Here is a 22,167-nt window from a genome sequence, read left to right as displayed (position 1 = left end):
GCGAAATTTGTCGCATTTTTCCGTTTTTTGCGACTTGTTCGCTTGCGAGTGAGCGAGAAGATTGGGCCCCTTCCTATGCTAAGCGAGCGCTCTACCATTTGAGCTAATTCCCCTCGCTGGAAAAAAATTTGGCTATTTTTGACGTAATCAAAAAAGAAAAAAAAGACCACATCTGCTCTGCGGTGGCCCCTTTGCCCTGCTTGATATGTATTCGTCAAATTGCTTGGAATAGCATGCTTTTTTCAAAAGGTCCTACCCGGTCCTGCTCCAGGGAACGTGTGAGGAGTCCTGCATGCCGAATGACGAGTTATCCCTAAATCACTCCACATTGGCAGTGCCCTGGATTTCTATGTTAGTGTGCAGAAAGTGGCCGGTTAGCTCAGCTGGTTAGAGCGTGGTGCTAATAACGCCAAGGTCGCGGGTTCGATACCCGTACTGGCCAAACTTTTACCCTCCTGTGCCTCAGACGCATTCAAGAGCTCTGCTAGGTCTCACCGACATCCATGCTGCAGAGCAGTTGAGACAAGACAGCCGAAATAGCTCAGTTGGGAGAGCGTTGGACTGAAGATCTAAAGGTCTCTGGTTCAATCCCGGGTTTCGGCAAAGCAGCGTTGACGTTCAGTTTTTGGCATGAGGGTCAGGGAACCGAAAGTCACTCAAAAAGCCTAGCTGCTTCACACTTAAGTCCACCTGCTTCCACTTGACCAAAACGCCATCTTCCTCCCAGACGGTCACGTCGCTTCTGGTGATGATTCCAATGGCCTAATCGACAGCAATCTTCAATATGTTTAGCGCTTTGATGTCCCACTGCGGACACGCCATTGACTAAAAGAAAACTGTGACTTGATAGGGCTTCTGAAGGGTTGCAATGATAATCACTAGACAGGAACCGGCAAAGCTGACGTAAGAAGTTTCACTATAAAGTCTTAAAGGGTCACGAAACACCAAAACACATTTTTTGAGCTGTTGACAGTCGTATATGTGTCCCACACTGCTAAAAACACTATTAGGACACCTTTATTTCACTAAAAAGTGTAAATTGGTTGTTATTGCGTTATTTCAAGCAAATTCGTACTTCCTGTTTGAAACGAATTTTTGAAGCTGCGTCACGGTCATGACATAATAGCGTGTATTCCAGCGTGCAGACTGGACGTCTGTGCCAGAGTGAGTCTTATTACGTCTTACAGTGTGATGCATTAATGCATGAGTAAGGCTTGGGTCAAACCAATCAGCGCGCTCTATTGTGCAACTTCATTAATATTCATTAGCGTCACCGTGTTAACGCCACAGAGACGCCACGTTGTGTTGGCAAAACAAGCGTGAAGTGTTGTTTAATAGTTTGCTGCCATTAAGTTTCGTTTTCATTTTCTCTCTGTGAGAGCTCAGCTGGTTCACGTGTGGATTAACAGTGTACGCGACGCTCGACAACAATAACTTACGTGTCTAAGGAGGAACATTGTTTACCTGAGAGCTGTTCTCATCTGCAAACGCTGAAATCCGGATTCGCTTGTAACGTTAGTCTCCTCTTCATAAAGACGCGGCTCTAGTTGCTGGTGATTGTCCTGTCTCTACAGATTTGGTAAGTGAGCGACCAGTGCTCTTTGTTTATTCAGTTTGTTGGTATCGAATTAAGTTAACTATTGCACTGAGTGCAAACATAGCACGGCATTTTGTGACCGGAATAACACACGCGGCTTTCTGACGCTACCTGCCGAGAGCATCTAAGTTTCCGGGAAATGCAGAGTTTTTTTTTTCTCTCATTCGCCGTGCGGTATCAAACATTGCATGAAAAAATACACGCTTAGAGCAGATCCTCGAATCAAATATCGCGTTTGTCGCGAGGGGCATGAATTAATTCCCTGAATGAAAGAGCCAAACTGCTGTTAAAGTCCAACATTTAATAATTTGGCAAATAATTCGACTACAGATGTCCATGTAGGTTAAACACCATCACTTTCTCATGTGTGTGTATTTTGACTGAAACTCGCGCGTGCCCAAATAGACACTCCCACACCATCCCACTTTAGTTCCTCCGACACTCCCCCCTAAACAGAGCTGGACACGCCCACTTTTCTGACTTTTTCCAAAGTAGAGGTGTGAAAACACCCTGCTGAAACGAGGGGGTTTCATGGCCCTTTAAGGTGCAACCAGGTATGCAATGAAAGCCAGTGTGAAAGGCATGAAAACAGATGCGGAGATTCATGTGGAGAATGCGGGCATCGATCCCGCTACCTCTCGCATGCTAAGCGAGCGCTCTACCATTTGAGCTAATTCCCCTCGCTGGAAAAAAATTTGGCTATTTTTGACGTAATCAAAAAAGAAAAAAAAGACCACATCTGCTCTGCGGTGGCCCCTTTGCCCTGCTTGATATGTATTCGTCAAATTGCTTGGAATAGCATGCTTTTTTTAAAAGGTCCTACCCGGTCCTGCTCCAGGGAACGTGTGAGGAGTCCTGCATGCCGAATGACGAGTTATCCCTAAATCACTCCACATTGGCAGTGCCCTGGATTTCTATGTTAGTGTGCAGAAAGTGGCCGGTTAGCTCAGCTGGTTAGAGCGTGGTGCTAATAACGCCAAGGTCGCGGGTTCGATACCCGTACTGGCCAAACTTTTACCCTCCTGTGCCTCAGACGCATTCAAGAGCTCTGCTAGGTCTCACCGACATCCATGCTGCAGAGCAGTTGAGACAAGACAGCCGAAATAGCTCAGTTGGGCGAGCGTTAGACTGAAGATCTAAAGGTCCCTGGTTCAATCCCGGGTTTCGGCAAAGCAGTGTTGACGTTCAGTTTTTGGCATGAGGGTCAGGGAACCGAAAGTCACTCAAAAAGCCTAGCTGCTTCACACTTAAGTCCACCTGCTTCCACTTGACCAAAACGCCATCTTCCTCCCAGACGGTCACGTCGCTTCTGGTGATGATTCCAATGGCCTAATCGACAGCAATCTTCAATATGTTTAGCGCTTTGATGTCCCACTGCGGACACGCCATTGACTAAAAGAAAACTGTGACTTGATAGGGCTTCTGAAGGGTTGCAATGATAATCACTAGACAGGAACCGGCAAAGCTGACGTAAGAAGTTTCACTATAAAGTCTTAAAGGGTCATGAAACACCAAAACACATTTTTTGAGCTGTTGACAGTCGTATATGTGTCCCACACTGCTAAAAACACTATTAGGACACCTATATTTCACTAAAAAGTGTAAATTGGTTGTTATTGCGTTATTTCAAGCAAATTCGTACTTCCTGTTTGAAACGAATTTTTGAAGCTGCGTCACGGTCATGACATAATAGCGTGTATTCCAGCGTGCAGACTGGACGTCTGTGCCAGAGTGAGTCTTATTACGTCTTACAGTGTGATGCATTAATGCATGAGTAAGGCTTGGGTCAAACCAATCAGCGCGCTCTATTGTGCAACTTCATTAATATTCATTAGCGTCACCGTGTTAACGCCACAGAGACGCCACGTTGTGTTGGCAAAACAAGCGTGAAGTGTTGTTTAATAGTTTGCTGCCATTAAGTTTCGTTTTCATTTTCTCTCTGTGAGAGCTCAGCTGGTTCACGTGTGGATTAACAGTGTACGCGACGCTCGACAACAATAACTTAAGTGTCTAAGGAGGAACATTGTTTACCTGAGAGCTGTTCTCATCTGCAAACGCTGAAATCCGGATTCGCTTGTAACGTTAGTCTCCTCTTCATAAAGACGCGGCTCTAGTTGCTGGTGATTGTCCTGTCTCTACAGATTTGGTAAGTGAGCGACCAGTGCTCTTTGTTTATTCAGTTTGTTGGTATCGAATTAAGTTAACTATTGCACTGAGTGCAAACATAGCACGGCATTTTGTGACCGGAATAACACACGCGGCTTTCTGACGCTACCTGCCTAGAGCATCTAAGTTTCCGGGAAATGCAGAGTTTTTTTTTTCTCTCATTCGCCGTGCGGTATCAAACATTGCATGAAAAAATACACGCTTAGAGCAGATCCTCGAATCAAATATCGCGTTTGTCGCGAGGGGCATGAATTAATTCCCTGAATGAAAGAGCCAAACTGCTGTTAAAGTCCAACATTTAATAATTTGGCAAATAATTCGACTACAGATGTCCATGTAGGTTAAACACCATCACTTTCTCATGTGTGTGTATTTTGACTGAAACTCGCGCGTGCCCAAATAGACACTCCCACACCATCCCACTTTAGTTCCTCCGACACTCCCCCCTAAACAGAGCTGGACACGCCCACTTTTCTGACTTTTTCCAAAGTAGAGGTGTGAAAACACCCTGCTGAAACGAGGGGGTTTCATGGCCCTTTAAGGTGCAACCAGGTATGCAATGAAAGCCAGTGTGAAAGGCATGAAAACATATGCGGAGATTCATGTGGAGAATGCGGGCATCGATCCCGCTACCTCTCGCATGCTAAGCGAGCGCTCTACCATTTGAGCTAATTCCCCTCGCTGGAAAAAAATTTGGCTATTTTTGACGTAATCAAAAAAGAAAAAAAAGACCACATCTGCTCTGCGGTGGCCCCTTTGCCCTGCTTGATATGTATTCGTCAAATTGCTTGGAATAGCATGCTTTTTTTAAAAGGTCCTACCCGGTCCTGCTCCAGGGAACGTGTGAGGAGTCCTGCATGCCGAATGACGTGTTATCCCTAAATCACTCCACATTGGCAGTGCCCTGGATTTCTATGTTAGTGTGCAGAAAGTGGCCGGTTAGCTCAGCTGGTTAGAGCGTGGTGCTAATAACGCCAAGGTCGCGGGTTCGATACCCGTACTGGCCAAACTTTTACCCTCCTGTGCCTCAGACGCATTCAAGAGCTCTGCTAGGTCTCACCGACATCCATGCTGCAGAGCAGTTGAGACAAGACAGCCGAAATAGCTCAGTTGGGCGAGCGTTAGACTGAAGATCTAAAGGTCCCTGGTTCAATCCCGGGTTTCGGCAAAGCAGTGTTGACGTTCAGTTTTTGGCATGAGGGTCAGGGAACCGAAAGTCACTCAAAAAGCCTAGCTGCTTCACACTTAAGTCCACCTGCTTCCACTTGACCAAAACGCCATCTTCCTCCCAGACGGTCACGTCGCTTCTGGTGATGATTCCAATGGCCTAATCGACAGCAATCTTCAATATGTTTAGCGCTTTGATGTCCCACTGCGGACACGCCATTGACTAAAAGAAAACTGTGACTTGATAGGGCTTCTGAAGGGTTGCAATGATAATCACTAGACAGGAACCGGCAAAGCTGACGTAAGAAGTTTCACTATAAAGTCTTAAAGGGTCACGAAACACCAAAACACATTTTTTGAGCTGTTGACAGTCGTATATGTGTCCCACACTGCTAAAAACACTATTAGGACACCTATATTTCACTAAAAAGTGTAAATTGGTTGTTATTGCGTTATTTCAAGCAAATTCGTACTTCCTGTTTGAAACTAATTTTTGAAGCTGCGTCACGGTCATGACATAATAGCGTGTATTCCAGCGTGCAGACTGGACGTCTGTGCCAGAGTGAGTCTTATTACGTCTTACAGTGTGATGCATTAATGCATGAGTAAGGCTTGGGTCAAACCAATCAGCGCGCTCTATTGTGCAACTTCATTAATATTCATTAGCGTCACCGTGTTAACGCCACAGAGACGCCACGTTGTGTTGGCAAAACAAGCGTGAAGTGTTGTTTAATAGTTTGCTGCCATTAAGTTTCGTTTTCATTTTCTCTCTGTGAGAGCTCAGCTGGTTCACGTGTGGATTAACAGTGTACGCGACGCTCGACAACAATAACTTACGTGTCTAAGGAGGAACATTGTTTACCTGAGAGCTGTTCTCATCTGCAAACGCTGAAATCCGGATTCGCTTGTAACGTTAGTCTCCTCTTCATAAAGACGCGGCTCTAGTTGCTGGTGATTGTCCTGTCTCTACAGATTTGGTAAGTGAGCGACCAGTGCTCTTTGTTTATTCAGTTTGTTGGTATCGAATTAAGTTAACTATTGCACTGAGTGCAAACATAGCACGGCATTTTGTGACCGGAATAACACACGCGGCTTTCTGACGCTACCTGCCGAGAGCATCTAAGTTTCCGGGAAATGCAGAGTTTTTTTTTTCTCTCATTCGCCGTGCGGTATCAAACATTGCATGAAAAAATACACGCTTAGAGCAGATCCTCGAATCAAATATCGCGTTTGTCGCGAGGGGCATGAATTAATTCCCTGATTGAAAGAGCCAAACTGCTGTTAAAGTCCAACATTTAATAATTTGGCAAATAATTCGACTACAGATGTCCATGTAGGTTAAACACCATCACTTTCTCATGTGTGTGTATTTTGACTGAAACTCGCGCGTGCCCAAATAGACACTCCCACACCATCCCACTTTAGTTCCTCCGACACTCCCCCCTAAACAGAGCTGGACACGCCCACTTTTCTGACTTTTTCCAAAGTAGAGGTGTGAAAACACCCTGCTGAAACGAGGGGGTTTCATGGCCCTTTAAGGTGCAACCAGGTATGCAATGAAAGCCAGTGTGAAAGGCATGAAAACAGATGCGGAGATTCATGTGGAGAATGCGGGCATCGATCCCGCTACCTCTCGCATGCTAAGCGAGCGCTCTACCATTTGAGCTAATTCCCCTCGCTGGAAAAAAATTTGGCTATTTTTGACGTAATCAAAAAAGAAAAAAAAGACCACATCTGCTCTGCGGTGGCCCCTTTGCCCTGCTTGATATGTATTCGTCAAATTGCTTGGAATAGCATGCTTTTTTTAAAAGGTCCTACCCGGTCCTGCTCCAGGGAACGTGTGAGGAGTCCTGCATGCCGAATGACGTGTTATCCCTAAATCACTCCACATTGGCAGTGCCCTGGATTTCTATGTTAGTGTGCAGAAAGTGGCCGGTTAGCTCAGCTGGTTAGAGCGTGGTGCTAATAACGCCAAGGTCGCGGGTTCGATACCCGTACTGGCCAAACTTTTACCCTCCTGTGCCTCAGACGCATTCAAGAGCTCTGCTAGGTCTCACCGACATCCATGCTGCAGAGCAGTTGAGACAAGACAGCCGAAATAGCTCAGTTGGGCGAGCGTTAGACTGAAGATCTAAAGGTCCCTGGTTCAATCCCGGGTTTCGGCAAAGCAGTGTTGACGTTCAGTTTTTGGCATGAGGGTCAGGGAACCGAAAGTCACTCAAAAAGCCTAGCTGCTTCACACTTAAGTCCACCTGCTTCCACTTGACCAAAACGCCATCTTCCTCCCAGACGGTCACGTCGCTTCTGGTGATGATTCCAATGGCCTAATCGACAGCAATCTTCAATATGTTTAGCGCTTTGATGTCCCACTGCGGACACGCCATTGACTAAAAGAAAACTGTGACTTGATAGGGCTTCTGAAGGGTTGCAATGATAATCACTAGACAGGAACCGGCAAAGCTGACGTAAGAAGTTTCACTATAAAGTCTTAAAGGGTCACGAAACACCAAAACACATTTTTTGAGCTGTTGACAGTCGTATATGTGTCCCACACTGCTAAAAACCCTATTAGGACACCTATATTTCACTAAAAAGTGTAAATTGGTTGTTTTTGTGTTATTTCAAGCAAATTCGTACTTCCTGTTTGAAACGAATTTTTGAAGCTGCGTCACGGTCATGACATAATAGCGTGTATTCCAGCGTGCAGACTGGACGTCTGTGCCAGAGTGAGTCTTATTACGTCTTACAGTGTGATGCATTAATGCATGAGTAAGGCTTGGGTCAAACCAATCAGCGTGCTCTATTGTGCAACTTCATTAATATTCATTAGCGTCACCGTGTTAACGCCACAGAGACGCCACGTTGTGTTGGCAAAACAAGCGTGAAGTGTTGTTTTATAGTTTGCTGCCATTAAGTTTCGTTTTCATTTTCTCTCTGTGAGAGCTCAGCTGGTTCACGTGTGGATTAACAGTGTACGCGACGCTCGACAACAATAACTTACGCGTCTAAGGAGGAACATTGTTTACCTGAGAGCTGTTCTCATCTGCAAACGCTGAAATCCGGATTCGCTTGTAACGTTAGTCTCCTCTTCATAAAGACGCGGCTCTAGTTGCTGGTGATTGTCCTGTCTCTACAGATTTGGTAAGTGAGCGACCAGTGCTCTTTGTTTATTCAGTTTGTTGGTATCGAATTAAGTTAACTATTGCACTGAGTGCAAACATAGCACCGCATTTTGTGACCGGAATAACACACGCGGCTTTCTGACGCTACCTGCCGAGAGCATCTAAGTTTCCGGGAAATGCAGAGTTTTTTTTTTCTCTCATTCGCCGTGCGGTATCAAACATTGCATGAAAAAATAGACGCTTAGAGCAGATCCTCGAATCAAATATCGCGTTTGTCGCGAGGGGCATGAATTAATTCCCTGAATGAAAGAGCCAAACTGCTGTTACAGTCCAACATTTAATAATTTGGCAAATAATTCGACTACAGATGTCCATGTAGGTTAAACACCATCACTTTCTCATGTGTGTGTATTTTGACTGAAACTCGCGCGTGCCCAAATAGACACTCCCACACCATCACACTTTAGTTCCTCCGACACTCCCCCCTAAACAGAGCTGGACACGCCCACTTTTCTGACTTTTTCCAAAGTAGAGGTGTGAAAACACCCTGCTGAAACGAGGGGGTTTCATGGCCCTTTAAGGTGCAACCAGGTATGCAATGAAAGCCAGTGTGAAAGGCATGAAAACAGATGCGGAGATTCATGTGGAGAATGCGGGCATCGATCCCGCTACCTCTCGCATGCTAAGCGAGCGCTCTACCATTTGAGCTAATTCCCCTCGCTGGAAAAAAATTTGGCTATTTTTGACGTAATCAAAAAAGAAAAAAAAGACCACATCTGCTCTGCGGTGGCCCCTTTGCCCTGCTTGATATGTATTCGTCAAATTGCTTGGAATAGCATGCTTTTTTCAAAAGGTCCTACCCGGTCCTGCTCCAGGGAACGTGTGAGGAGTCCTGCATGCCGAATGACGAGTTATCCCTAAATCACTCCACATTGGCAGTGCCCTGGATTTCTATGTTAGTGTGCAGAAAGTGGCCGGTTAGCTCAGCTGGTTAGAGCGTGGTGCTAATAACGCCAAGGTCGCGGGTTCGATACCCGTACTGGCCACACTTTTACCCTCCTGTGCCTCAGACGCATTCAAGAGCTCTGCTAGGTCTCACCGACATCCATGCTGCAGAGCAGTTGAGACAAGACAGCCGAAATAGCTCAGTTGGGAGAGCGTTAGACTGAAGATCTAAAGGTCCCTGGTTCAATCCCGGGTTTCGGCAAAGCAGCGTTGACGTTCAGTTTTTGGCATGAGGGTCAGGGAACCGAAAGTCACTCAAAAAGCCTAGCTGCTTCACACTTAAGTCCATCTGCTTCCACTTGACCAAAACGCCATCTTCCTCCCAGACGGTCACGTCGCTTCTGGTGATGATTCCAATGGCCTAATCGACAGCAATCTTCAATATGTTTAGCGCTTTGATGTCCCACTGCGGACACGCCATTGACTAAAAGAAAACTGTGACTTGATAGGGCTTCTGAAGGGTTGCAATGATAATCACTAGACAGGAACCGGCAAAGCTGACGTAAGAAGTTTCACTATAAAGTCTTAAAGGGTCACGAAACACCAAAACACATTTTTTGAGCTGTTGACAGTCGTATATGTGTCCCACACTGCTAAAAACACTATTAGGACACCTATATTTCACTAAAAAGTGTAAATTGGTTGTTATTGCGTTATTTCAAGCAAATTCGTACTTCCTGTTTGAAACGAATTTTTGAAGCTGCGTCACGGTCATGACATAATAGCGTGTATTCCAGCGTGCAGACTGGACGTCTGTGCCAGAGTGAGTCTTATTACGTCTTACAGTGTGATGCATTAATGCATGAGTAAGGCTTGGGTCAAACCAATCAGCGCGCTCTATTGTGCAACTTCATTAATATTCATTAGCGTCACTGTGTTAACGCCACAGAGACGCCACGTTGTGTTGGCAAAACAAGCGTGAAGTGTTGTTTAATAGTTTGCTGCCATTAAGTTTCGTTTTCATTTTCTCTCTGTGAGAGCTCAGCTGGTTCACGTGTGGATTAACAGTGTACGCGACGCTCGACAACAATAACTTAAGTGTCTAAGGAGGAACATTGTTTACCTGAGAGCTGTTCTCATCTGCAAACGCTGAAATCCGGATTCGCTTGTAACGTTAGTCTCCTCTTCATAAAGACGCGGCTCTAGTTGCTGGTGATTGTCCTGTCTCTACAGATTTGGTAAGTGAGCGACCAGTGCTCTTTGTTTATTCAGTTTGTTGGTATCGAATTAAGTTAACTATTGCACTGAGTGCAAACATAGCACGGCATTTTGTGACCGGAATAACACACGCGGCTTTCTGACGCTACCTGCCGAGAGCATCTAAGTTTCCGGGAAATGCAGAGTTTTTTTTTTCTCTCATTCGCCGTGCGGTATCAAACATTGCATGAAAAAATACACGCTTAGAGCAGATCCTCGAATCAAATATCGCGTTTGTCGCGAGGGGCATGAATTAATTCCCTGAATGAAAGAGCCAAACTGCTGTTAAAGTCCAACATTTAATAATTTGGCAAATAATTCGACTACAGATGTCCATGTAGGTTAAACACCATCACTTTCTCATGTGTGTGTATTTTGACTGAAACTCGCGCGTGCCCAAATAGACACTCCCACACCATCCCACTTTAGTTCCTCCGACACTCCCCCCTAAACAGAGCTGGACACGCCCACTTTTCTGACTTTTTCCAAAGTAGAGGTGTGAAAACACCCTGCTGAAACGAGGGGGTTTCATGGCCCTTTAAGGTGCAACCAGGTATGCAATGAAAGCCAGTGTGAAAGGCATGAAAACAGATGCAGAGATTCATGTGGAGAATGCGGGCATCGATCCCGCTACCTCTCGCATGCTAAGCGAGCGCTCTACCATTTGAGCTAATTCCCCTCGCTGGAAAAAAATTTGGCTATTTTTGACGTAATCAAAAAAGAAAAAAAAGACCACATCTGCTCTGCGGTGGCCCCTTTGCCCTGCTTGATATGTATTCGTCAAATTGCTTGGAATAGCATGCTTTTTTAAAAGGTCCTACCCGGTCCTGCTCCAGGGAACGTGTGAGGAGTCCTGCATGCCGAATGACGAGTTATCCCTAAATCACTCCACATTGGCAGTGCCCTGGATTTCTATGTTAGTGTGCAGAAAGTGGCCGGTTAGCTCAGCTGGTTAGAGCGTGGTGCTAATAACGCCAAGGTAGCGGGTTCGATACCCGTACTGGCCAAACTTTTACCCTCCTGTGCCTCAGACGCATTCAAGAGCTCTGCTAGGTCTCACCGACATCCATGCTGCAGAGCAGTTGAGACAAGACAGCCGAAATAGCTCAGTTGGGCGAGCGTTAGACTGAAGATCTAAAGGTCCCTGGTTCAATCCCGGGTTTCGGCAAAGCAGTGTTGACGTTCAGTTTTTGGCATGAGGGTCAGGGAACCGAAAGTCACTCAAAAAGCCTAGCTGCTTCACACTTAAGTCCACCTGCTTCCACTTGACCAAAACGCCATCTTCCTCCCAGACGGTCACGTCGCTTCTGGTGATGATTCCAATGGCCTAATCGACAGCAATCTTCAATATGTTTAGCGCTTTGATGTCCCACTGCGGACACGCCATTGACTAAAAGAAAACTGTGACTTGATAGGGCTTCTGAAGGGTTGCAATGATAATCACTAGACAGGAACCGGCAAAGCTGACGTAAGAAGTTTCACTATAAAGTCTTAAAGGGTCACGAAACACCAAAACACATTTTTTGAGCTGTTGACAGTCGTATATGTGTCCCACACTGCTAAAAACACTATTAGGACACCTATATTTCACTAAAAAGTGTAAATTGGTTGTTATTGCGTTATTTCAAGCAAATTCGTACTTCCTGTTTGAAACGAATTTTTGAAGCTGCGTCACGGTCATGACATAATAGCGTGTATTCCAGCGTGCAGACTGGACGTCTGTGCCAGAGTGAGTCTTATTACGTCTTACAGTGTGATGCATTAATGCATGAGTAAGGCTTGGGTCAAACCAATCAGCGCGCTCTATTGTGCAACTTCATTAATATTCATTAGCGTCACCGTGTTAACGCCACAGAGACGCCACGTTGTGTTGGCAAAACAAGCGTGAAGTGTTGTTTAATAGTTTGCTGCCATTAAGTTTCGTTTTCATTTTCTCTCTGTGAGAGCTCAGCTGGTTCACGTGTGGATTAACAGTGTACGCGACGCTCGACAACAATAACTTAAGTGTCTAAGGAGGAACATTGTTTACCTGAGAGCTGTTCTCATCTGCAAACGCTGAAATCCGGATTCGCTTGTAACGTTAGTCTCCTCTTCATAAAGACGCGGCTCTAGTTGCTGGTGATTGTCCTGTCTCTACAGATTTGGTAAGTGAGCGACCAGTGCTCTTTGTTTATTCAGTTTGTTGGTATCGAATTAAGTTAACTATTGCACTGAGTGCAAACATAGCACGGCATTTTGTGACCGGAATAACACACGCGGCTTTCTGACGCTACCTGCCGAGAGCATCTAAGTTTCCGGGAAATGCAGAGTTTTTTTTTTCTCTCATTCGCCGTGCGGTATCAAACATTGCATGAAAAAATAGACGCTTAGAGCAGATCCTCGAATCAAATATCGCGTTTGTCGCGAGGGGCATGAATTAATTCCCTGAATGAAAGAGCCAAACTGCTGTTACAGTCCAACATTTAATAATTTGGCAAATAATTCGACTACAGATGTCCATGTAGGTTAAACACCATCACTTTCTCATGTGTGTGTATTTTGACTGAAACTCGCGCGTGCCCAAATAGACACTCCCACACCATCACACTTTAGTTCCTCCGACACTCCCCCCTAAACAGAGCTGGACACGCCCACTTTTCTGACTTTTTCCAAAGTAGAGGTGTGAAAACACCCTGCTGAAACGAGGGGGTTTCATGGCCCTTTAAGGTGCAACCAGGTATGCAATGAAAGCCAGTGTGAAAGGCATGAAAACAGATGCGGAGATTCATGTGGAGAATGCGGGCATCGATCCCGCTACCTCTCGCATGCTAAGCGAGCGCTCTACCATTTGAGCTAATTCCCCTCGCTGGAAAAAAATTTGGCTATTTTTGACGTAATCAAAAAAGAAAAAAAAGACCACATCTGCTCTGCGGTGGCCCCTTTGCCCTGCTTGATATGTATTCGTCAAATTGCTTGGAATAGCATGCTTTTTTCAAAAGGTCCTACCCGGTCCTGCTCCAGGGAACGTGTGAGGAGTCCTGCATGCCGAATGACGAGTTATCCCTAAATCACTCCACATTGGCAGTGCCCTGGATTTCTATGTTAGTGTGCAGAAAGTGGCCGGTTAGCTCAGCTGGTTAGAGCGTGGTGCTAATAACGCCAAGGTCGCGGGTTCGATACCCGTACTGGCCACACTTTTACCCTCCTGTGCCTCAGACGCATTCAAGAGCTCTGCTAGGTCTCACCGACATCCATGCTGCAGAGCAGTTGAGACAAGACAGCCGAAATAGCTCAGTTGGGAGAGCGTTAGACTGAAGATCTAAAGGTCCCTGGTTCAATCCCGGGTTTCGGCAAAGCAGCGTTGACGTTCAGTTTTTGGCATGAGGGTCAGGGAACCGAAAGTCACTCAAAAAGCCTAGCTGCTTCACACTTAAGTCCATCTGCTTCCACTTGACCAAAACGCCATCTTCCTCCCAGACGGTCACGTCGCTTCTGGTGATGATTCCAATGGCCTAATCGACAGCAATCTTCAATATGTTTAGCGCTTTGATGTCCCACTGCGGACACGCCATTGACTAAAAGAAAACTGTGACTTGATAGGGCTTCTGAAGGGTTGCAATGATAATCACTAGACAGGAACCGGCAAAGCTGACGTAAGAAGTTTCACTATAAAGTCTTAAAGGGTCACGAAACACCAAAACACATTTTTTGAGCTGTTGACAGTCGTATATGTGTCCCACACTGCTAAAAACACTATTAGGACACCTATATTTCACTAAAAAGTGTAAATTGGTTGTTATTGCGTTATTTCAAGCAAATTCGTACTTCCTGTTTGAAACGAATTTTTGAAGCTGCGTCACGGTCATGACATAATAGCGTGTATTCCAGCGTGCAGACTGGACGTCTGTGCCAGAGTGAGTCTTATTACGTCTTACAGTGTGATGCATTAATGCATGAGTAAGGCTTGGGTCAAACCAATCAGCGCGCTCTATTGTGCAACTTCATTAATATTCATTAGCGTCACCGTGTTAACGCCACAGAGACGCCACGTTGTGTTGGCAAAACAAGCGTGAAGTGTTGTTTAATAGTTTGCTGCCATTAAGTTTCGTTTTCATTTTCTCTCTGTGAGAGCTCAGCTGGTTCACGTGTGGATTAACAGTGTACGCGACGCTCGACAACAATAACTTAAGTGTCTAAGGAGGAACATTGTTTACCTGAGAGCTGTTCTCATCTGCAAACGCTGAAATCCGGATTCGCTTGTAACGTTAGTCTCCTCTTCATAAAGACGCGGCTCTAGTTGCTGGTGATTGTCCTGTCTCTACAGATTTGGTAAGTGAGCGACCAGTGCTCTTTGTTTATTCAGTTTGTTGGTATCGAATTAAGTTAACTATTGCACTGAGTGCAAACATAGCACGGCATTTTGTGACCGGAATAACACACGCGGCTTTCTGACGCTACCTGCCGAGAGCATCTAAGTTTCCGGGAAATGCAGAGTTTTTTTTTTCTCTCATTCGCCGTGCGGTATCAAACATTGCATGAAAAAATACACGCTTAGAGCAGATCCTCGAATCAAATATCGCGTTTGTCGCGAGGGGCATGAATTAATTCCCTGAATGAAAGAGCCAAACTGCTGTTAAAGTCCAACATTTAATAATTTGGCAAATAATTCGACTACAGATGTCCATGTAGGTTAAACACCATCACTTTCTCATGTGTGTGTATTTTGACTGAAACTCGCGCGTGCCCAAATAGACACTCCCACACCATCCCACTTTAGTTCCTCCGACACTCCCCCCTAAACAGAGCTGGACACGCCCACTTTTCTGACTTTTTCCAAAGTAGAGGTGTGAAAACACCCTGCTGAAACGAGGGGGTTTCATGGCCCTTTAAGGTGCAACCAGGTATGCAATGAAAGCCAGTGTGAAAGGCATGAAAACAGATGCAGAGATTCATGTGGAGAATGCGGGCATCGATCCCGCTACCTCTCGCATGCTAAGCGAGCGCTCTACCATTTGAGCTAATTCCCCTCGCTGGAAAAAAATTTGGCTATTTTTGACGTAATCAAAAAAGAAAAAAAAGACCACATCTGCTCTGCGGTGGCCCCTTTGCCCTGCTTGATATGTATTCGTCAAATTGCTTGGAATAGCATGCTTTTTTTAAAAGGTCCTACCCGGTCCTGCTCCAGGGAACGTGTGAGGAGTCCTGCATGCCGAATGACGAGTTATCCCTAAATCACTCCACATTGGCAGTGCCCTGGATTTCTATGTTAGTGTGCAGAAAGTGGCCGGTTAGCTCAGCTGGTTAGAGCGTGGTGCTAATAACGCCAAGGTCGCGGGTTCGATACCCGTACTGGCCAAACTTTTACCCTCCTGTGCCTCAGACGCATTCAAGAGCTCTGCTAGGTCTCACCGACATCCATGCTGCAGAGCAGTTGAGACAAGACAGCCGAAATAGCTCAGTTGGGCGAGCGTTAGACTGAAGATCTAAAGGTCCCTGGTTCAATCCCGGGTTTCGGCAAAGCAGTGTTGACGTTCAGTTTTTGGCATGAGGGTCAGGGAACCGAAAGTCACTCAAAAAGCCTAGCTGCTTCACACTTAAGTCCACCTGCTTCCACTTGACCAAAACGCCATCTTCCTCCCAGACGGTCACGTCGCTTCTGGTGATGATTCCAATGGCCTAATCGACAGCAATCTTCAATATGTTTAGCGCTTTGATGTCCCACTGCGGACACGCCATTGACTAAAAGAAAACTGTGACTTGATAGGGCTTCTGAAGGGTTGCAATGATAATCACTAGACAGGAACCGGCAAAGCTGACGTAAGAAGTTTCACTATAAAGTCTTAAAGGGTCACGAAACACCAAAACACATTTTTTGAGCTGTTGACAGTCGTATATGTGTCCCACACTGCTAAAAACACTATTAGGACACCTATATTTCACTAAAAAGTGTAAATTGGTTGTTATTGCGTTATTTCAAGCAAATTCGTACTTCCTGTTTGAAACGAATTTTTGAAGCTGCGTCACGGTCATGACATAATAGCGTGTATTCCAGCGTGCAGACTGGACGTCTGTGCCAGAGTGAGTCTTATTACGTCTTACAGTGTGATGCATTAATGCATGAGTAAGGCTTGGGTCAAACCAATCAGCGCGCTCTATTGTGCAACTTCATTAATATTCATTAGCGTCACCGTGTTAACGCCACAGAGACGCCACGTTGTGTTGGCAAAACAAGCGTGAAGTGTTGTTTAATAGTTTGCTGCCATTAAGTTTCGTTTTCATTTTCTCTCTGTGAGAGCTCAGCTGGTTCACGTGTGGATTAACAGTGTACGCGACGCTCGACAACAATAACTTAAGTGTCTAAGGAGGAACATTGTTTACCTGAGAGCTGTTCTCATCTGCAAACGCTGAAATCCGGATTCGCTTGTAACGTTAGTCTCCTCTTCATAAAGACGCGGCTCTAGTTGCTGGTGATTGTCCTGTCTCTACAGATTTGGTAAGTGAGCGACCAGTGCTCTTTGTTTATTCAGTTTGTTGGTATCGAATTAAGTTAACTATTGCACTGAGTGCAAACATAGCACGGCATTTTGTGACCGGAATAACACACGCGGCTTTCTGACGCTACCTGCCGAGAGCATCTAAGTTTCCGGGAAATGCAGAGTTTTTTTTTTCTCTCATTCGCCGTGCGGTATCAAACATTGCATGAAAAAATACACGCTTAGAGCAGATCCTCGAATCAAATATCGCGTTTGTCGCGAGGGGCATGAATTAATTCCCTGAATGAAAGAGCCAAACTGCTGTTAAAGTCCAACATTTAATAATTTGGCAAATAATTCGACTACAGATGTCCATGTAGGTTAAACACCATCACTTTCTCATGTGTGTGTATTTTGACTGAAACTCGCGCGTGCCCAAATAGACACTCCCACACCATCCCACTTTAGTTCCTCCGACACTCCCCCCTAAACAGAGCTGGACACGCCCACTTTTCTGACTTTTTCCAAAGTAGAGGTGTGAAAACACCCTGCTGAAACGAGGGGGTTTCATGGCCCTTTAAGGTGCAACCAGGTATGCAATGAAAGCCAGTGTGAAAGGCATGAAAACAGATGCGGAGATTCATGTGGAGAATGCGGGCATCGATCCCGCTACCTCTCGCATGCTAAGCGAGCGCTCTACCATTTGAGCTAATTCCCCTCGCTGGAAAAAAATTTGGCTATTTTTGACGTAATCAAAAAAGAAAAAAAAGACCACATCTGCTCTGCGGTGGCCCCTTTGCCCTGCTTGATATGTATTCGTCAAATTGCTTGGAATAGCATGCTTTTTTTAAAAGGTCCTACCCGGTCCTGCTCCAGGGAACGTGTGAGGAGTCCTGCATGCCGAATGACGTGTTATCCCTAAATCACTCCACATTGGCAGTGCCCTGGATTTCTATGTTAGTGTGCAGAAAGTGGCCGGTTAGCTCAGCTGGTTAGAGCGTGGTGCTAATAACGCCAAGGTCGCGGGTTCGATACCCGTACTGGCCAAACTTTTACCCTCCTGTGCCTCAGACGCATTCAAGAGCTCTGCTAGGTCTCACCGACATCCATGCTGCAGAGCAGTTGAGACAAGACAGCCGAAATAGCTCAGTTGGGCGAGCGTTAGACTGAAGATCTAAAGGTCCCTGGTTCAATCCCGGGTTTCGGCAAAGCAGTGTTGACGTTCAGTTTTTGGCATGAGGGTCAGGGAACCGAAAGTCACTCAAAAAGCCTAGCTGCTTCACACTTAAGTCCACCTGCTTCCACTTGACCAAAACGCCATCTTCCTCCCAGACGGTCACGTCGCTTCTGGTGATGATTCCAATGGCCTAATCGACAGCAATCTTCAATATGTTTAGCGCTTTGATGTCCCACTGCGGACACGCCATTGACTAAAAGAAAACTGTGACTTGATAGGGCTTCTGAAGGGTTGCAATGATAATCACTAGACAGGAACCGGCAAAGCTGACGTAAGAAGTTTCACTATAAAGTCTTAAAGGGTCACGAAACACCAAAACACATTTTTTGAGCTGTTGACAGTCGTATATGTGTCCCACACTGCTAAAAACACTATTAGGACACCTATATTTCACTAAAAAGTGTAAATTGGTTGTTATTGCGTTATTTCAAGCAAATTCGTACTTCCTGTTTGAAACGAATTTTTGAAGCTGCGTCACGGTCATGACATAATAGCGTGTATTCCAGCGTGCAGACTGGACGTCTGTGCCAGAGTGAGTCTTATTACGTCTTACAGTGTGATGCATTAATGCATGAGTAAGGCTTGGGTCAAACCAATCAGCGCGCTCTATTGTGCAACTTCATTAATATTCATTAGCGTCACCGTGTTAACGCCACAGAGACGCCACGTTGTGTTGGCAAAACAAGCGTGAAGTGTTGTTTAATAGTTTGCTGCCATTAAGTTTCGTTTTCATTTTCTCTCTGTGAGAGCTCAGCTGGTTCACGTGTGGATTAACAGTGTACGCGACGCTCGACAACAATAACTTACGTGTCTAAGGAGGAACATTGTTTACCTGAGAGCTGTTCTCATCTGCAAACGCTGAAATCCGGATTCGCTTGTAACGTTAGTCTCCTCTTCATAAAGACGCGGCTCTAGTTGCTGGTGATTGTCCTGTCTCTACAGATTTGGTAAGTGAGCGACCAGTGCTCTTTGTTTATTCAGTTTGTTGGTATCGAATTAAGTTAACTATTGCACTGAGTGCAAACATAGCACGGCATTTTGTGACCGGAATAACACACGCGGCTTTCTGACGCTACCTGTCGAGAGCATCTAAGTTTCCGGGAAATGCAGAGTTTTTTTTTTCTCTCATTCGCCGTGCGGTATCAAACATTGCATGAAAAAATACACGCTTAGAGCAGATCCTCGAATCAAATATCGCGTTTGTCGCGAGGGGCATGAATTAATTCCCTGATTGAAAGAGCCAAACTGCTGTTAAAGTCCAACATTTAATAATTTGGCAAATAATTCGACTACAGATGTCCATGTAGGTTAAACACCATCACTTTCTCATGTGTGTGTATTTTGACTGAAACTCGCGCGTGCCCAAATAGACACTCCCACACCATCCCACTTTAGTTCCTCCGACACTCCCCCCTAAACAGAGCTGGACACGCCCACTTTTCTGACTTTTTCCAAAGTAGAGGTGTGAAAACACCCTGCTGAAACGAGGGGGTTTCATGGCCCTTTAAGGTGCAACCAGGTATGCAATGAAAGCCAGTGTGAAAGGCATGAAAACAGATGCGGAGATTCATGTGGAGAATGCGGGCATCGATCCCGCTACCTCTCGCATGCTAAGCGAGCGCTCTACCATTTGAGCTAATTCCCCTCGCTGGAAAAATATTTGGCTATTTTTGACGTAATCAAAAAAGAAAAAAAAGACCACATCTGCTCTGCGGTGGCCCCTTTGCCCTGCTTGATATGTATTCGTCAAATTGCTTGGAATAGCATGCTTTTTTCAAAAGGTCCTACCCGGTCCTGCTCCAGGGAACGTGTGAGGAGTCCTGCATGCCGAATGACGAGTTATCCCTAAATCACTCCACATTGGCAGTGCCCTGGATTTCTATGTTAGTGTGCAGAAAGTGGCCGGTTAGCTCAGCTGGTTAGAGCGTGGTGCTAATAACGCCAAGGTCGCGGGTTCGATACCCGTACTGGCCAAACTTTAACCCTCCTGTGCCTCAGACGCATTCAAGAGCTCTGCTAGGTCTCACCGACATCCATGCTGCAGAGCAGTTGAGACAAGACAGCCGAAATAGCTCAGTTGGGAGAGCGTTAGACTGAAGATCTAAAGGTCCCTGGTTCAATCCCGGGTTTCGGCAAAGCAGCGTTGACGTTCAGTTTTTGGCATGAGGGTCAGGGAACCGAAAGTCACTCAAAAAGCCTAGCTGCTTCACACTTAAGTCCACCTGCTTCCACTTGACCAAAACGCCATCTTCCTCCCAGACGGTCACGTCGCTTCTGGTGATGATTCCAATGGCCTAATCGACAGCAATCTTCAATATGTTTAGCGCTTTGATGTCCCACTGCGGACACGCCATTGACTAAAAGAAAACTGTGACTTGATAGGGCTTCTGAAGGGTTGCAATGATAATCACTAGACAGGAACCGGCAAAGCAGACGTAAGAAGTTTCACTATAAAGTCTTAAAGGGTCACGAAACACCAAAACACATTTTTTGAGCTGTTGACAGTCGTATATGTGTCCCACACTGCTAAAAACACTATTAGGACACCTATATTTCACTAAAAAGTGTAAATTGGTTGTTTTTGCGTTATTTCAAGCAAATTCGTACTTCCTGTTTGAAACGAATTTTTGAAGCTGCGTCACGGTCATGACATAATAGCGTGTATTCCAGCGTGCAGTCTGGACGTCTGTGCCAGAGTGAGTCTTATTACGTCTTACAGTGTGATGCATTAATGCATGAGTAAGGCTTGGGTCAAACCAATCAGCGCGCTCTATTGTGCAACTTCATTAATATTCATTAGCGTCACCGTGTTAACCCCACAGAGACGCCACGTTGTGTTGGCAAAACAAGCGTGAAGTGTTGTTTTATAGTTTGCTGCCATTAAGTTTCGTTTTCATTTTCTCTCTGTGAGAGCTCAGCTGGTTCACGTGTGGATTAACAGTGTACGCGACGCTCGACAACAATAACTTACGTGTCTAAGGAGGAACATTGTTTACCTGAGAGCTGTTCTCATCTGCAAACGCTGAAATCCGGATTCGCTTGTAACGTTAGTCTCCTCTTCATAAAGACGCGGCTCTAGTTGCTGGTGATTGTCCTGTCTCTACAGATTTGGTAAGTGAGCGACCAGTGCTCTTTGTTTATTCAGTTTGTTGGTATCGAATTAAGTTAACTATTGCACTGAGTGCAAACATAGCACGGCATTTTGTGACCGGAATAACACACGCGGCTTTCTGACGCTACCTGCCGAGAGCATCTAAGTTTCCGGGAAATGCAGAGTTTTTTTTTTCTCTCATTCGCCGTGCGGTATCAAACATTGCATGAAAAAATGCACGCTTAGAGCAGATCCTCGAATCAAATATCGCGTTTGTCGCGAGGGGCATGAATTAATTCCCTGATTGAAAGAGCCGAACTGCTGTTAAAGTCCAACATTTAATAATTTGGCAAATAATTCGACTACAGATGTCCATGTAGGTTAAACACCATCACTTTCTCATGTGTGTGTATTTTGACTGAAACTCGCGCGTGCCCAAATAGACACTCCCACACCATCCCACTTTAGTTCCTCCGACACTCCCCCCTAAACAGAGCTGGACACGCCCACTTTTCTGACTTTTTCCAAAGTAGAGGTGTGAAAACACCCTGCTGAAACGAGGGGGTTTCATGGCCCTTTAAGGTGCAACCAGGTATGCAATGAAAGCCAGTGTGAAAGGCATGAAAACAGATGCGGAGATTCATATGGAGAATGCGGGCATCGATCCCGCTACCTCTCGCATGCTAAGCGAGCGCTCTACCATTTGAGCTAATTCCCCTCGCTGGAAAAAAATTTGGCTATTTTTGACGTAATCAAAAAAGAAAAAAAAGACCACATCTGCTCTGCGGTGGCCCCTTTGCCCTGCTTGATATGTATTCGTCAAATTGCTTGGAATAGCATGCTTTTTTCAAAAGGTCCTACCCGGTCCTGCTCCAGGGAACGTGTGAGGAGTCCTGCATGCCGAATGACGAGTTATCCCTAAATCACTCCACATTGGCAGTGCCCTGGATTTCTATGTTAGTGTGCAGAAAGTGGCCGGTTAGCTCAGCTGGTTAGAGCGTGGTGCTAATAACGCCAAGGTCGCGGGTTCGATACCCGTACTGGCCAAACTTTTACCCTCCTGTGCCTCAGACGCATTCAAGAGCTCTGCTAGGTCTCACCGACATCCATGCTGCAGAGCAGTTGAGACAAGA

General features: G+C 45.6%; 1 protein-coding gene and 31 non-coding genes across 32 annotated transcripts in view; 21 read left to right on the top strand and 11 right to left on the bottom strand.

The window, feature by feature from the left end:
* LOC147837713 (uncharacterized) overlaps window positions 1–22,167 on the bottom strand; it is a 977,861-nt gene that overhangs the window by 463,351 nt on the left and 492,343 nt on the right. The gene's annotated exons all lie outside the window — the stretch shown is intronic.
* On the top strand, window positions 369–442 carry trnai-aau (transfer RNA isoleucine (anticodon AAU)). The gene has a single exon. It is a non-coding gene; the product is annotated as a tRNA-Ile (tRNA).
* On the top strand, window positions 531–603 carry trnaf-gaa (transfer RNA phenylalanine (anticodon GAA)). Its single transcript has one exon. It is a non-coding gene; the product is annotated as a tRNA-Phe (tRNA).
* Window positions 2,205–2,277, bottom strand: trnaa-agc (transfer RNA alanine (anticodon AGC)). The gene has a single exon. It is a non-coding gene; the product is annotated as a tRNA-Ala (tRNA).
* On the top strand, window positions 2,533–2,606 carry trnai-aau (transfer RNA isoleucine (anticodon AAU)). The gene has a single exon. It is a non-coding gene; the product is annotated as a tRNA-Ile (tRNA).
* On the top strand, window positions 2,695–2,767 carry trnaf-gaa (transfer RNA phenylalanine (anticodon GAA)). The gene has a single exon. It is a non-coding gene; the product is annotated as a tRNA-Phe (tRNA).
* Window positions 4,369–4,441, bottom strand: trnaa-agc (transfer RNA alanine (anticodon AGC)). Its single transcript has one exon. It is a non-coding gene; the product is annotated as a tRNA-Ala (tRNA).
* Window positions 4,697–4,770, top strand: trnai-aau (transfer RNA isoleucine (anticodon AAU)). The gene has a single exon. It is a non-coding gene; the product is annotated as a tRNA-Ile (tRNA).
* trnaf-gaa (transfer RNA phenylalanine (anticodon GAA)) lies at window positions 4,859–4,931 on the top strand. The gene has a single exon. It is a non-coding gene; the product is annotated as a tRNA-Phe (tRNA).
* On the bottom strand, window positions 6,533–6,605 carry trnaa-agc (transfer RNA alanine (anticodon AGC)). Its single transcript has one exon. It is a non-coding gene; the product is annotated as a tRNA-Ala (tRNA).
* On the top strand, window positions 6,861–6,934 carry trnai-aau (transfer RNA isoleucine (anticodon AAU)). The gene has a single exon. It is a non-coding gene; the product is annotated as a tRNA-Ile (tRNA).
* On the top strand, window positions 7,023–7,095 carry trnaf-gaa (transfer RNA phenylalanine (anticodon GAA)). Its single transcript has one exon. It is a non-coding gene; the product is annotated as a tRNA-Phe (tRNA).
* Window positions 8,697–8,769, bottom strand: trnaa-agc (transfer RNA alanine (anticodon AGC)). Its single transcript has one exon. It is a non-coding gene; the product is annotated as a tRNA-Ala (tRNA).
* Window positions 9,025–9,098, top strand: trnai-aau (transfer RNA isoleucine (anticodon AAU)). Its single transcript has one exon. It is a non-coding gene; the product is annotated as a tRNA-Ile (tRNA).
* Window positions 9,187–9,259, top strand: trnaf-gaa (transfer RNA phenylalanine (anticodon GAA)). Its single transcript has one exon. It is a non-coding gene; the product is annotated as a tRNA-Phe (tRNA).
* On the bottom strand, window positions 10,861–10,933 carry trnaa-agc (transfer RNA alanine (anticodon AGC)). The gene has a single exon. It is a non-coding gene; the product is annotated as a tRNA-Ala (tRNA).
* trnai-aau (transfer RNA isoleucine (anticodon AAU)) lies at window positions 11,188–11,261 on the top strand. Its single transcript has one exon. It is a non-coding gene; the product is annotated as a tRNA-Ile (tRNA).
* On the top strand, window positions 11,350–11,422 carry trnaf-gaa (transfer RNA phenylalanine (anticodon GAA)). Its single transcript has one exon. It is a non-coding gene; the product is annotated as a tRNA-Phe (tRNA).
* On the bottom strand, window positions 13,024–13,096 carry trnaa-agc (transfer RNA alanine (anticodon AGC)). Its single transcript has one exon. It is a non-coding gene; the product is annotated as a tRNA-Ala (tRNA).
* Window positions 13,352–13,425, top strand: trnai-aau (transfer RNA isoleucine (anticodon AAU)). Its single transcript has one exon. It is a non-coding gene; the product is annotated as a tRNA-Ile (tRNA).
* On the top strand, window positions 13,514–13,586 carry trnaf-gaa (transfer RNA phenylalanine (anticodon GAA)). Its single transcript has one exon. It is a non-coding gene; the product is annotated as a tRNA-Phe (tRNA).
* trnaa-agc (transfer RNA alanine (anticodon AGC)) lies at window positions 15,188–15,260 on the bottom strand. The gene has a single exon. It is a non-coding gene; the product is annotated as a tRNA-Ala (tRNA).
* trnai-aau (transfer RNA isoleucine (anticodon AAU)) lies at window positions 15,516–15,589 on the top strand. The gene has a single exon. It is a non-coding gene; the product is annotated as a tRNA-Ile (tRNA).
* On the top strand, window positions 15,678–15,750 carry trnaf-gaa (transfer RNA phenylalanine (anticodon GAA)). Its single transcript has one exon. It is a non-coding gene; the product is annotated as a tRNA-Phe (tRNA).
* On the bottom strand, window positions 17,352–17,424 carry trnaa-agc (transfer RNA alanine (anticodon AGC)). Its single transcript has one exon. It is a non-coding gene; the product is annotated as a tRNA-Ala (tRNA).
* Window positions 17,680–17,753, top strand: trnai-aau (transfer RNA isoleucine (anticodon AAU)). Its single transcript has one exon. It is a non-coding gene; the product is annotated as a tRNA-Ile (tRNA).
* On the top strand, window positions 17,842–17,914 carry trnaf-gaa (transfer RNA phenylalanine (anticodon GAA)). Its single transcript has one exon. It is a non-coding gene; the product is annotated as a tRNA-Phe (tRNA).
* trnaa-agc (transfer RNA alanine (anticodon AGC)) lies at window positions 19,516–19,588 on the bottom strand. The gene has a single exon. It is a non-coding gene; the product is annotated as a tRNA-Ala (tRNA).
* trnai-aau (transfer RNA isoleucine (anticodon AAU)) lies at window positions 19,844–19,917 on the top strand. Its single transcript has one exon. It is a non-coding gene; the product is annotated as a tRNA-Ile (tRNA).
* Window positions 20,006–20,078, top strand: trnaf-gaa (transfer RNA phenylalanine (anticodon GAA)). The gene has a single exon. It is a non-coding gene; the product is annotated as a tRNA-Phe (tRNA).
* Window positions 21,680–21,752, bottom strand: trnaa-agc (transfer RNA alanine (anticodon AGC)). The gene has a single exon. It is a non-coding gene; the product is annotated as a tRNA-Ala (tRNA).
* On the top strand, window positions 22,008–22,081 carry trnai-aau (transfer RNA isoleucine (anticodon AAU)). The gene has a single exon. It is a non-coding gene; the product is annotated as a tRNA-Ile (tRNA).

Source organism: Danio rerio, chromosome 25 (genome assembly GCF_052040795.2).
Source record: "Danio rerio strain M-AB ecotype USA chromosome 25, GRCz13ab, whole genome shotgun sequence".
In the NCBI taxonomy this organism is placed as follows: domain Eukaryota; kingdom Metazoa; phylum Chordata; class Actinopteri; order Cypriniformes; family Danionidae; genus Danio; species Danio rerio.
The sequence above is the reverse complement of the archived record's forward strand: the minus strand, read 5'-3'. Positions and strand labels throughout refer to the sequence as shown.